Source organism: Peromyscus leucopus, chromosome 14 (assembly GCF_004664715.2).
Source record: "Peromyscus leucopus breed LL Stock chromosome 14, UCI_PerLeu_2.1, whole genome shotgun sequence".
NCBI classification, from domain to species: Eukaryota; Metazoa; Chordata; class Mammalia; order Rodentia; family Cricetidae; genus Peromyscus; species Peromyscus leucopus.
The window spans coordinates 20,508,271-20,519,365 of record NC_051075.1 but is presented as its reverse complement, the minus strand read 5'-3'; the positions used below and the strand labels follow the sequence as shown (position 1 = coordinate 20,519,365).

The 11,095-nt window shown below is 44.9% G+C and overlaps 1 pseudogene; it reads left to right on the top strand.

Moving 5' to 3' along the window:
* Positions 1-10,098: 10,098 nt before the first annotated feature.
* LOC114693392 lies at positions 10,099-10,701 on the top strand (annotated as a pseudogene).
* The last annotated feature ends 394 nt before the right edge of the window (positions 10,702-11,095 follow it).

Genomic DNA, 11,095 nt, shown 5'->3' with positions numbered 1-11,095 from the left:
GAAGTTACTGTTGCACTGTCACACATGGGCAGGAGGCTGCTGATTTTTGACATCTCAAGGGATATTCAATCCCTCATCAGAATCCAGGAGTCCTACCATTCTCCAGGTCCAGATAACCTGGTTGTGGTGGACTCAGCCATTGCTCTGTGAGGGAATGTCTGATCCTAGCATTTCTGTCTTCTTCCATGTGCGTGTGTGTGGTGGGTGGTGGTTTGCCATGCCATGAAGCACCGCTCCTAGTGAGGCAGCAGGTAGCTGTTAGGTACCTACCTGCCCCTTGGGTGTGGCCACCAGGGACCCTTAAGACCTGGGATGCACTTAAGCATTCTCTCTACCTTGTGGATTTGGGATGCTGAGACAGATCAGGGCAGAGTTCGCCAGAGAACAGCTTGGACCTTGCCTCACCTTTCCAGGATCCTGCTACAATCCCTTGTTTCTGTCTTGTGAGTTAACCCCCAAATAAATTCCTTTGATCATTAAGCTGATCCCATGGATAGGGATTTAATCAAATTAGTGTCTGTCCCAGCTAAAGTGGAGAACAAGAGGATGGCATGATGCTGTCACCAAGCTACATGTACTGGGCAAACATAGACATAGGCAGCTCCCAAGAGTCTGGGCTGACTTGGAACCAGATCAGATTTAGGGATGATATGAAGAGATAGTGATCACATGGTGACCCACTCTAGTGCAGGCTTAGATGGGATGTTTAGATGTGGAGCTGGATGGTTTACTAAACAAATTTGTTTGAGGTATGGACTTAAGTATCCCAGGCTGGCCTTGAACTTGCTATGCAGCCAAAAGTGACCTTGAATTTCTGATCCTCCTTGCTTCCACATCCCAAGTGGCTGGGATTATAGGTGTGTGTCACCATGACTGCTCTGTGTTGAGCTGGGGATTGAACCCAGGGCCTTCTGCCTGCAAGCACTCTACTGAGTTTTATTGTCAGCGGAAGGTTGGTGTGTGTGTGTGTGTGTGTGTGTGTGTGTGTGTGTGTGTGTGTGTGAAATGATTTGGGAAAGAATAGAGACATTAAGCATGATCGGCTAACGACAGCAACAATGTATTTCAGAATCTGTTTTGATGTTCTAAAATGAATGACTCTGAGGCAGACACTGAAGTGAACAGATTTGTGTGTCAAAGCAGTCAAAAAATTTCACCTACACACTGCAAAATATTATCTTTCATCCATAGCATATGGTGTTGCTTCTGCAATTATATTGAATAGTTTTTTCCCCTCCCACCAACTGTTCTTTTAATTTTAAAAATGCAGGCTTTGGTCAAAGTTTTTTATTTGGTGATCTGCAAGGAGTGGATAGCCCTCAGTTCTGGAGAGAAGCTTCTGCAGATCAGATAACACTAGAAAAATGCTAACAAAATCTCCAGGATGAAAATATTTCCTCAGAAATTGCTCTGTTACCAAACACTTGCTGAGGATACACTTGACAGCATGGCTTCTGAAGCATGTTTTTCTCCTGTTTCCGCACGATGTAAGTCTATGCAGAAACGTGCACACGACCTGCACACAGCTTTAGGAATAAGGGGAGAGTCAGGGCCCCCACTCAGATTAAAGAACACCACCCTACCAGAGCACCAAAGACGCTCCTGCCTCCGTTCCTGACCACAACCTATCATTCTCTCTAGAAATGATAGACATCTTAAAACTTTAAATCATAATTCCTTGCTCTTTAAGACATTTTCCTGGGACCAATATGTCGGCGCAAAGGGCAAAGGTTTTGCTGTGCAAATTTGATGACCTGTATTTGATCCCTACAAACCATGGTGGAAGGAGAGAACAGACTTTCTCTCTCTCTCTCTCTCTCTCTCTCTCTCTCTCTCTCTCTCTCATAATATAATAATAATAATAATAATAATAATAAATAAAATATTTTTAAAAAATTAAAAACAAATTGACTTGAAATTGTACACCTTCCCTATTCCTCCACATTCCTGACCAACATAGCTTAGTTTTACCGGTTTCTGATGTCGCATGCCAACTGTTACCATTCCGTTTGGGTTTCAGCTCTCTCACAAGGCCGTGTGAGCCCTTCTCAGCCCTCTGCGGGTCTCGGAAGCTCCCGAGCTCCGGTCTCTTCTGTCCTGCTCCCTCTCCCTCTGTTCCAGGTTGTAATTACAGTGCTGCAGCACACCTTCGTGCGGTGTCCGACACAGGACTCACACTTTCCTCACAGGCCCCTGGGGACCTGGCCAGTACGCCCGCAATACCTTGGCCAACTCAGGGTCCTGACAACGCCACGCACTTATCGCGATGTGGTCTCTCTGCGCATGTGCAAAGTCCCCTCGTAAAGATGGAGCCTTGCCTGCCTTCTCTTTTCTCTTCTTCACTACTCATCTCCCCTGCCCGCTTGATGCTCTCCCCCCACTCCTCCCCCCATGAGACAGTTCTGAGCTTCCCTCCCCTCTCCCTTCTCCACTGTCTACTGAGCAGTCTGCATGAGCACTGTCTACATGAGCATCTTCTGCGTGAGCACCGTCTGCGTGAGCACTGTCTATTGAGCACCGTCTACGTGAGCACCGTCTATTTGAGCACCGACTACGTGAGCACCGTCTACATGAGCAGTGTGTGCATGGCTTGTCTCTGTCTCTTACCCGCCATGGGGCACCTTGGCTCCACTCCCCGAGGCCTCTCCCCGCCGATTTTAAAATGCAACAGTTCTTTGTCTAGAGGTGGCCCCATGAGATCCCCCCTCCATGTTGACAGGATCCTTGACGGCCATTGTCCATGTCTCATTTACACAGCCGCAGTGTTACAGTGTCTTGAGTGTGGCTTCTCTGTCATTTCTAGGAGACACAAGCTCACAGCAGACTCCACTCTCTTCTTCCACGTTCCCTGAGCCTTGGGTTCAGGGCTGTGTGATAGGTGTATCCACTGAGGCTGGGGACCTTCATGCATTTGGACCAGATGTAATAAATGTGGTGATATTGTGTTCCCCAAAATATTGTGCACCCTAATAAACTTATCTAGGGTCAGAGGACAGAACAGCCACTAGATAGACATAGAGGCCAGAAAATGGTGACACACACGCCTTTAATCCTATCACTTGGGAGGCAGAGACCCATGTGGATCTCTGTGAGTTCAAAGCCACACTGGAAACAGCCAGGCATGGTGACTCACGCCTTTAATCCCAGAGAGTGATAGCAGACAGCAGAAAGGTACATAAGGCGTGAGAACCAGGAACTAGAAGCTTTTTGGCTGGTTAAGCTCATAGGCTTTGAGCAGCAGTTCAGCTGAGATTCATTCTGAATGAGGACTCAGAGGCTTCCAGTCTGAGGAAACAGGATCAGCTGAGAAATTGGCAAAGTGAGGTGGCCGTGGCTTCTTCTGCTTCTCTGATCTTCCAGCATTCACTCCAATACCTGGCTCCAGTTTGTTTTTATTAATAAGACTCTTTAAGATTCCTGCTACATGTATCATTTTGTAGTGGTTTAAGTCTACTGCAAAGAGAATACTCTTTGATAACAGATACACTCATCTGTGGGTATGAGAAGTATATACGGTGCAGTTAGGAATCAAGCAGGTTTAGTAAAGTGTTGGTGTTGTGCAATATTGCTTTACATAAATATGTGTTACATTTGTTTGTGTTGCATTTGTTTAATTGTGTAAAGATGTGTTGCATCTGTTTTACCTTGCCTGCCTCAGGTACGTGATTGGTCTCATAAAAAGCTGAACAGCCAATAGCTAGGCAGTAGAGGGACAGGCAGGGCTGCCTGGCAGAGAGAATAGGTAGAAAAGAGAAGGGACAGAAGGGAGAAAGAGAGGAAGATGCCGGGGGCCAGCAGCCAGGCAGACACGGAGGAAACAGGAAAGTAAGATACACAAAAAGAAAGGTCAAAATCCTGTGGTGGGGCTGGAGAGATGGCTCAGAGGTTAAGAGACTGAAGCTTAGAGGTCTGAGTTCAATTCCAGCAACCACATGTGCTCACAACCATCGTAATGAGATCTGCGCCTTTTCTGTATACATAATAAATAAATAAATCTTTAAAAAAAAATCCCTGTGCAAAAACATAGATAAAGAGAAACAGATTAAAACAAGAGCTAAGCCAAGACCGAGCATTCAAAACTAATAACAAGCCTCCATGCCGTGATTTAGGAGCTGGTTGATGGCTCAGAAGAAAGCCTGCAACCGTGTTGGTTGTAGGTTCTCCTCTAAGACTCACAGCCTCACCATCTCCAGGAAGTCGTCTAGGTGTTTGTTACCGGGCATGACTTCCCTGCTGTGGAGCGGGTGATAAATCCAATTAAACAGATGTTGGTTACCATCAGGATAAAGCGCCACTGCTGTACATTTAGGACTAGCTTGCCACGCTGTTCGTTGTGGTGGCTCCGGGCCACACAGCTAGGTAGGAGTACCGTTCCTTCCTGCCCTTTGCAGCTTGCACAGCCCCTTCCGGTTCTATGGAAGCCGGACTGCAGGGATGACGCTTTCAGGTCAGGTCCAGCTCAAGTCCTCTGAGTCCTGGCCCAACCTACGTGGCTTCTTTACCCATAGGGATCTACCTTCAACATCTGGGAGGTACCCAGGGGATTTTCCTTCAACATTGGGGAGGCACCCAGGGCAACAACAACACCTGCATTGATTGGGGACTCTGGACTCCTTCACAGACAACACAAGAGGAGGTTTCTCATGGCTGACGCTGGGGTTTCCGCCACTCTGGACTTGTTATTTTTTTGAAGTCTTGTCTGACCTTCTCCCCAGGTCCCCCGTCTTGTCTTCTCACGTTTTTAATTCATGCTGTTTATTGTCCATGTGCTCATGTGGCATGGCGCGGGTGTGGAGGTCAGAGGACGACGAGCTCTGGAGTTGGTTCTCTCCCTTCCCCATGTGGGTTCCAGAGATCAAAGTTGGGTGAGGGGGTCAGGTGTGGCAGCATGTGCCTTTACCTGCCAAGCCCTCTCACCGGCCCTCCTGTAGACTGAAGGCTCATGTGGATACCCTCAGTAACGGTGCTGGAGCGTGTGTTTCTGTTTGATGCTCGTTTTTTCTCTAGGATTTTGGTAGTAATCTCTTCCATTATATGCATGTTTGGAAATGCTGTAACAAAACCCATTATTTTGTACATTAACATGATCTAATGGTCCCCTTTGATGTTTTTTTTTTTTTTTTTTTTTTTTTGCAGCGTTCTTACCCTGCGAGGAAAAGTCATGAAACACGACAGAATCCACTAACAAGTTTTATTAAGACAAGGAGAAAGGGACAGATGTGATCAGGCCTGCGGAAGGACACATGTGTGAAGAGGGAGGGGGATGGGGGAACGCGGGGCCTGTCTTTTAAGGGCCAGCTCGCACCTGCGCACACAGGCCCACTTGGCTATTCCACGCATGCGCATTGATCACATGGTCACACCCGGGCGGTTACATGACCACACAGCCACGGGACATGGGTTATGTAGGACGTATGACCCGGAAATGACTAAGTGTCCCCCAGGGCATGCGAGACCATGCGGGCGTGGTTGGAATTCCTATCACCTTTCCCATTTGCCCATTAGTTTGATTAGGTTCTAGGCATCATATATAGAAATTGTAGGGGTAATTTCAGGCTTTGACTGATTTTATTGTCTAGGGAGAATATACTGCCTGCCCCCTGCCAGCCACTTCAACTGGGACTGGTCAATTTAATTTGATTAAATATTGAGCTGACTGAAAAGGCATCCAGGCTTATCTGCCCTTATTCCTGACTCACTTCTGGGATTTTACCCAGCAGCCTGCCGACTTGCTCCAGCCTCCTCTCTGTGGGCTCCGACCTCCAGGCGTGTCCGATGGCCTCTGCCCAGTGCCAGCATCCTAGGCTGCCATTTTCTGCTTGCTATCACTGAGCCTCAACTGCCTTTTCCAAGTTAGCAGATGCCCGAAGGCCAAAAGCGCTTCACTTTGGGCTTGATTCTCTGGATTCCCTCTTCCGATTCCTAGCCAAGTCCTTGCTGCTTTGGGAGAGTTCCAAAAGTCTTTCAACACTTCAAAACTTATTTTGGACGTTTCTGGTTATCCTCACTGGTAGACTACCCAGCTCACCTGCAGCAGAAGTCTAGCTGTGAGTGATTATTTATAATTCAGTTTGTATAATTTGGGAGGTGAATGTGATCCAAGGATGTTATATGCGTGTATGAAGATGTAAAACTGAAATCCATTCTTTTGTGAATCAGTAAATACTATAGAAAAGAAGAATCTTTAAAAATGGTATAACTACTCATAAATCATATGTATTTTATGTCTCTTGATTGCTCTATGTTTATATATAACTACAGTTCAATCCCTTCATTTTTATTTCAATATAATATTCCACTATATCATATTTGCTTATCATCCAAGTATATAGGGCATATCTCTAGCTGCAATCTTTGTGTTATTGAGTTAGTCCATTATATTAATTTCTATTTACTCTAGCCATGGGTAAGAATTTATACTTTTCCACATCATCACTAACAAGTGAGCTTCACCATTTTGTGCCAGTCTAGTCATGTATACCTGTGCTTTAGAAGTTTCCACATTTCTGACCTATGGTGAGCATTGTCATATACTTAAGTAAGTCCTTCTTCTTTTCAAGACAGAATTTCTCTGTGTATCCCTGACTGTTCTGGAACTTGCCCTGTAGACCAGGCTGGTCTCAGACTCAGAGATCTGCCTGCTTCCTGTGTCCAGGAATTAAAGAATGCATCATCATACCCAGCTTGAATTTCTTTGGAGGAACCCATATACTAATTTCTATAGTTTACATTGATTTATGTTCCCACCAACCATGCATTTATCGCTCCACCCCAAGTCTTTGCTAGCATTTATTGGGTTTTTAATGGTTTTCTTGGGGGCAGACATTCTGACTTGGGTGAGAGGCAATCTCACTGTAGGTATTTTTCTTTTTAAAAATTGTTTTATTTGTTATTATTGTATGCATAAGGCGTGTGTGCATGTGGAGGTCAGAAGACAACTTTCATGAGTCTATTCTTTCTCTCCACGGTGGATCTGGAGACCAAGTTCAGGTTGTCCGGCTAGTGTGGCAACTGCTTTTATCTTGTAACCACCTTGCTGGCCCTCGATCTACTTTGATCTGCATTTCTCTGGTGGTTGAAGATACTGAACATTTTTTTTTCATATAGTTATTGTCCATTTTCAGTTCTTCTTATCTATAGAAGGAACCTAGGTCATCATATAACAGAAAACATACACCCATGTTTATTCTAGCACTATTCACTATAGCAAAATTCATCACAGAAAAATCAGACTGGTGTCTGCCCATCAACAGATAAATGGAGAGAGGAAATGCAGCGCAGATACACAATGGAGTGTTGTTAACCCACAAAGAAGAAAAAGCGCATGCGCAGGAAAATGAATGGAACCAGACAATACCATATTAAATCAAATTGCGCGCGCGCACGCATGCACGCACGCACACACACACACACACCTCATGCTTTCTCTCGTATGTGGAGCCCAAAGCATATGACAACATGAAAGCTTAGGAAGCACTGTCAGGTGCTGTTTTATGGAAGGGGATGGTGTCAGGGAGGGGAAGAGACTAGGGTGTGGGTTCTGTGAGGAAGTGTAGCTATTCAGTTGTTTTTGCATCGTTTATTAAATAGTCCTCTCTGATTGACAGTGTCATCTCCCATTGTTTCCCCAGAGCCTTGTGCTGTTTGTGTGTGTGTGTCTGTATCAGTCGTCGTTCTCATTTTGTGACAGAATATCTGACATAGCGACCTAAGGAAAGAGGGGTCTATTTGTTTTGCAGAGTTTGAGGGTGCAGTCCACCAGGAGGGGACCGTGATGGCAGGTGTGGGGATGATGATGGCAGGTGTGGGGGACGGTGACGGCAGGTGTGGGGATGGTGACGGTAGGTGTGGGGACAGCTGATTACATTGTATCCATAGGCAAAACCAGACAATGCTGGTGCTGAGCTCATTTCCTCCTTTTCATTTAGTCCCACACCCCCACCATGCATGGAACCACATTCAGGGGGATTGTCCTCTCGCCCAACGCCCTCTCAGACACCTCAGAGGTTTGTTTCTTAGGCGATTCTGAGTTCAGGCAAGTTGCCAGCGAAGGTTAACCACCCCACTGTTCTGAGAATCACATCACATTGTGCTCTCACTGAGACACCTGCTGAGGCCGGCTCACCTGTCCTCGGAGTGAGTGCGGGTTGTCCACTCTCTGAACATCCACATACCTTTTGGTCCTGGTTTTCTCACTTCCACTAAAATGATCAAAGGGAAATGGAAACCCAAATCAAGAGATTTGGTTTATTGACTTTGTGTTGAGCTGTGCTTAACAATATTGTGGTTCTTTTGTGAATCCTTTTAACATTTATTGTGTGTGTGTGTTCATGTATGTGTGTGTGTGTTCACATGTGTGTGTGTGTGTGTGTGTGTTCACATGTGTGTGTGCTATGGAGAGCATTTGGAGGTTGGAGGACACTTCACAGGTGTCCACCTGGGGATCAAACCCGGGCTGTCAGGTTTAGCAGCAAGCATCTTTACCCACAAGTCATTTCATTGACCCTAGATTATTGATTTTAGATACTTGAATATTTCTCTACTAGATGGATTTTCTTTGCTGTGTTTTCCCCATAGAATCTTTCACATCTCTGGTTAATTTACCCTGGAGTTTCCATGTTGTATCATCGTACTACTTCCATCTCTCTTGACGTTTTATCCTCTAATACTCTAATGGACGACATCCATCAGTTTTCTAAAGCCAAACCAATCTTGGATTCCTAACTCAATCACTAAGTTGCCATGGCCATGAAGTCTCTTCACAGCAATAGAAACCCTAACTAAGACAGTTATTATGATAAAGTATAAAGAAAGAGGGGATAAGGAAGGTAGGAAAAGGAAAATAAATAGGAGAAGGAACGTACATGAGGTGGGCATTGAAAAACTAGTAAGAGTTGTCTAATCAGATCCTGTGTGGAGAAAGATACAGAGAAATCCTAAAACTGAGCAAGATTCAAACCAAAGAAAAACCATTATGAAGCAGATATGTAAGAGTGAAACTAAAAAATTGGAAACAGACTTCCGCCATGAGTTGGGCTCCAGCCATGGCAGCTGAGCTGGTTTGGTGGAGAAACAGCAGTGGTTACAGGATGAGATCAGTTGATGGAGAGCCGCAGACATTGGAGGGAGCGATAACACCCCTGGGTGGGTGGGGAGCTTGGGTCGCCTGGACCCCAGGGAATGAGCAGGTGGCAGAGGATGAAATTGTGATTTGCCCTCTGATTTCAGACAACACATGCCTAAATCATCTTTAACAAAGCACTTGGAACTGTATAGGACTGGGATATACACAAGAAGAGGATGAAATGTGCCATACTGGTTTTCTCTACAAGAATGTGAAGACTCCTTTGATTGGAAAAGGAGTCACAAGCCCAGATAAATAAGTAAGCTAGAACTCTAATCAGAAAACATGGTTTTGTTGTTTTTGTTTGTTTTTTTGAAACAGGGTTTCTCTGTGCAGCTTTGGCGCCTGTCCTGGAACTCACTCTGTAGCCCAGGCTGGCCTCGAACTCACAGAGATCCGCCTGGCTCTGCCTCCCGAGTGCTGGGATTAAAAGTGTGCGCCACCAGCCCCCATGGGACTGGACTAGGCCCTCTGGACACAGAAAATGGTTGTTTGGCTCGAACTGTTTGGGGGACACCCAGACAAGGGGATCAGGATCTGTCCTTGGTGCATGGGCAGGCTTCTGGGAATCCGGTGCTTGTGGTGTGGCACCTTGCACAGCCTTGGTGCAGTGGGGAGGGGCTTGGACCTGCCTAGGCTCAGTGTGCTGGGCTCTGCTGACTCCCCATGGGAGACCTTGATTTGGGGGATGTGGGGATATGGGGTGGCTTGGGAGAGAAGGCTAGGGGGGGGGAGGAGGGAGGAGAGGGGATCTGTGGGTGGTATGTGGAATGAGTAGAAAATTTCTTTAAAAAGATAAAAGAAAAAAAAGAAAACTAAAAAAAAACTGACAACACTTTGAATAGAAATGTAGGGCAGATAAAAAAAAGTGACTGTCCTTCATTAAATAAGAATCTATTTCACAGATTAAAAAAAAAAGTGTACACCACCACCACCTGGCTACATGGTGATTCTTATAATCAAATAATTAAGTAATGTATTCCTCAGTGCCTGTTGAAGTTCCTCTGAATCATGAATAGTCTGTTTGTGACCTCACCCAAGCAGATCATCATGCCATTGGTGATTTTGTCATTGAAGGGACAAAGAAAAAGTGATCTGCTTCTCAAGTCATTGAAAATGACAGTGATCTTTATAGACTTGACTGGTAAAGTCAGTCAAGGCAATCTGAAAATGTCCAAAATCTCGTGGGGAAATCCTGGCAGAAGTGAGAGATTATAAAAGAAGACACCAGGCCTACAGTACAAAGAGTGTTCATATAGTCAAGAAATCACACACTGCCGTATCTGGGATGTGGTGAAAGCACACAGGGAAGAACTCAGTAGCCCTGAGCAAGAAGGAGCAGGAAAAAGCAGATGATGATACTGAAAAGTATCAAGGAAGACAATCGGCCTCAGTAGATTCATGACAGCCCCATGCAAAGTATTTGGATGTTGAAAATTCATGGCATTGAGGAGTATGGAGTAGAAGCTCATAAAAATGAAAAAGATGTAAGGATAAAAACTCAGTCAAGATGACAGAAACAGAAGAATGAGGAAAGACACCATACTCATAAAAGAAGAAAGCAAAAATATAAATGAAATGTTTATGGATGCATTCATTGTGAATGCTTGTGGCATGTAACAATATGCTGGTATTTAATTATAATCTTTACATAGGAAAATGTGGCTATTATGATCATGTAATGCTCTTTGTTTTTAATAAATACTTACAGCCCAAACTATGAGTCACAATTATATCCCACAATTTGTTTTCCTTGTATTTTAATAGCTGCTCCTTATTACTTAAAAAAGTTAAATATAAAATTAAAAAATTACTAACAAATTGGCTGTAATAAACAAAAAAGGGCAAAGTTGGGCTGGGGTGTGGTTCATTGGTAGAGTGTGTATGTGTGAGGATCTGAATTTGGTCTAGCACTCAGCTAAGAGCCAGACACAGCAGCACACACCTCCAGTCCCAGCACTCTGGAGGCAA